This window comes from Onychomys torridus, chromosome 5 (genome assembly GCF_903995425.1).
Source record: "Onychomys torridus chromosome 5, mOncTor1.1, whole genome shotgun sequence".
NCBI lineage: Eukaryota > Metazoa > Chordata > Mammalia > Rodentia > Cricetidae > Onychomys > Onychomys torridus.
The window spans coordinates 124,628,275-124,631,414 of NC_050447.1; the positions used below are offsets into that span (position 1 = coordinate 124,628,275).

Below are 3,140 nucleotides of genomic sequence, written 5' to 3' on the forward strand. Positions count from 1 at the left end.
TTTCTCCTAAGTAGGGGTCACCTAATAGTCAAGGTAACCTTTAGAGGATGCAGAGTCCACCTGGACCACATGTCAATTGTGGTCAGCTGTGGAGTTGACTAGGGTTGGTAGCAAGCTTGTCATGGATGTGTGTACGTGGCACATTTGCAGGAAAAGGTGAGTTGTTTTCTGACCTGGTAACCATTAGTGACTACTCATCAAACCTGGAATTCTGGGAAGGGTGGCTATGGCTTGGACTAGTGACTAGACCCTGAAATCGAAGCTGGAGGTGAACATGTCAGCCCCACTTTCGACCTGTGGATGTGATAGGTTTGCTTTGGCACCCCACTGTCCTTTCTGCCTCGGGGACGCATGGACAAACTGTGATGCCCTGAGGAGCAGTACCTATCAGGGAGGGAGAAAGACAGATGCAGGTATCAGACAATATGTCAGGCTTCAGAGCCATACTCATAAATGACCCCGAAGAAGACATCCCCTTGTAGACAGACACCAAGACACTCACTGTATTGAACCAGGAGCCCCCACAACTCACATCTCCATTTCTGGGCAGCACTTGGTAAGTTCACAGTAAAAATGTGCTCATTGGGCTTAGGCAGATGGCCCAGTGAGTGGCATGCTTGGCATGCAAGGATGAGAGTGTGGTGGCACTAGTTTATAATCCAAGTGCCTAGAAGGCAGGGACAGACAGATCCTTGTGTCAAAGACATGGTGAGCCCCAGGCCAGTGAGAAAACTTGTCTCAGACAAGCAAGGTGAATGACTCTGGGAGCCTCACCTATCAAATTCCTGTGGCCTTTTCAGTGGCTAGAGGGAGTTTCCTGCCTCCCTGGGGATTAGGATAGTTATGCTGGGCCTATGGGCTGCCCACCTCAGCACCCAAAGCTCCCTCTCTGCTTCTGTCTGTTTTCTGGAACTATAACATAATACATGGCACCCAATAATATGTAAGGAACAGAGCTTCAGTAGCTAGAGGCTAGGATTCAGGAGCAGTGCCAACGCCTGATAAACATGGAGAGAGTACCACATGGTGGAGACTACCCCTGAGTCTCCCAGCAAGGGATTCAGGGAAACATCTGAAGAGGGAATACTGGAGAAGTCATCTTCAGAGGTGTCAGGGTGCAGAGTAGAGGAGGTGGGAGGAGGTGCAACTGAAAGCCAGGAAGAGTCTGTTAGTCCTTGAGGGCCACTGGGCAGCTGTCTGTCCTGTTGGCATCATTGTGGACAGCCTGTTGTGGGTCACTGGTACTAGACCATGAGCCTCTCTGCAAGCTTAGGAGCTGGACTGAAGAGTGAATGCTGGGAAGAAAGCATTGACAGCCCATTATTAATTATCTCTGTGCACCCCCCTGCCACCCCCTCCCATTCCCAGCAGCTTTGGAGAGGCAGCCCCCTCTCTCCAAAGGTCACAGAATACTTACTACTTCTTATCACCAAATATTTAAACAGAATTTAAGAGAATTAAAGGCTGTTTCTTCATCTTTGACTGTCCAGGATCTGAGGTTCCTGCTCTGCCAGGCGGAGCTGTTCCTTGGAAATGTTTTTCCTTTTCTTAGTTCCTGGAGCAGAGTTGCAGGGGCCTGGGGGTGGAGTGTCTGTTTAAGGCAATTCTCCTTAACACCATGCTCTCCTGGGAACCCTCTTCAAGTGAGTGGCAAATTCCACTGTTTTTGCTTAAAAATATAGAGCTATACCAGCACTATTGCCCTCCCCCATTATTCACAAGAAGGAGATAATGGCAGTTCTATGCTGTAAAGCCTTGCTTTCTAAAATCTGTGTCAATGTTCATTGCCACTGTGACCTCAGACACCCTGTCCCTTGGGGACACCCCCATTTCCTCAAGGCCTCTCTCTAGCCCTGCAGAGCATCATGATCACTCTTTGGAATGTGTGAGGAAAACAGTCAACAACTAGTTGACTAGTTGAACTAGACAGTAGCTCAGCATTTTGCAGGGACAGTAAGATCATCTGTGAAAAGTTGAAGGAGCGGCTCCTGATGTCACGTGGTGTGAGGTCTCCAGTTGCCTCTGCTAGTGAGGAGCACAGAGGAATTATTCTGGCAGTGATTCTACAGAATCAGTTTGTTTGAGAGACACAACAGCGAAATACCACATGCCTGGCAGCTGTGGCAACCTCCTCCACGGAGGGAATTCACGATGCCTTTGGGATGCTGCAGCTGCGTGTTCTCACCTAGGGATGTCGGTCTGTTTTCATGGCACACCATACCATATCACAGTCTGGGGGCGACTGTGGTGGGGTGGGGTCTGGGAGATGTATCTGGCACATAAACACAGGTGCAGGTTTTTGAGAAAAGAAGTTAATAATTTGGAAAGGAGCCTCAGCAAGAGTCAATTCCTAATCCCGATGACATGGTGGCTAGTGGCTATCCATCGGGAGCTGGGTTTTCTTAGAGGGCAGGCAATTAAGGAAGCATCTGTCTGCTTTTCTCTGAGAAACTGGCACCAATGTGACCATGTCCAGACCACCACAGTGAAGCTGGCTAAAGGGATGAGAAGATAGGCCCCATGGTTTTCAACTTGGCCTCAGGGGATCCTAAGAAGTCATTACCGAAAGCTCAGAGTCCTTCTCAGAGTGTGTGGCAGTTGTTCTCCTGAGGAAGTGTCCTCTTCCTTCATGGGCGCCCTTCCTGAGGTCACCATGTTTTAAGACCCTTGTAGCTTGCCTTCACTTGGGGAAAGGGAATGAAGGCGTTGCCGCACATGCTGTGTTGGGATGACTTGTGTTCCTGAGTGTGTACATTGGACCCTGGCCTCTGCATGGGACAGTCACTGGTCCCCATACAGCAGCATGAGTGACAGTTTCACAGTACCTGAGCAAAACATAATGCCTGGCACACCTTGGAGTATGGCTCCGGAGTCTGTGTCCAGCAAGGCCCATCAGCCCTGGCCTTGCCACATAGGGCCAACCTAGAACCCACAGAAGAAGCAAGTGGCACTGAGCATCGGCCTTCCATCCTTGGGTAATCAGGTGAGAATCTCTGTTTCTCCAAGCCCCTCTTCTCCACGGATAGCATGCAAGGAGAGGCAGAGTGCCTCAGTGTCCCCAATGGTTTCTGGAGCCCCAAGAGTGGTTCAGGGAGATTCGACAGTAGCCCCTTCATTATAGCCCAGTGAGGGAAACAGAA

At 49.9% G+C, this 3,140-nt stretch overlaps 1 long non-coding RNA gene across 1 annotated transcript; it reads right to left on the reverse strand.

Annotated features, from left to right (window-relative positions):
* Positions 1-649: 649 nt before the first annotated feature.
* Positions 650-2,888, reverse strand: LOC118583478. Its single transcript, XR_004944944.1, has 3 exons — positions 2,826-2,888; positions 1,418-1,576; positions 650-1,295 (listed from the first exon to the last, which is right to left on the reverse strand). It is a non-coding gene; the product is annotated as an uncharacterized LOC118583478 (long non-coding RNA).
* Positions 2,889-3,140: the final 252 nt, after the last annotated feature.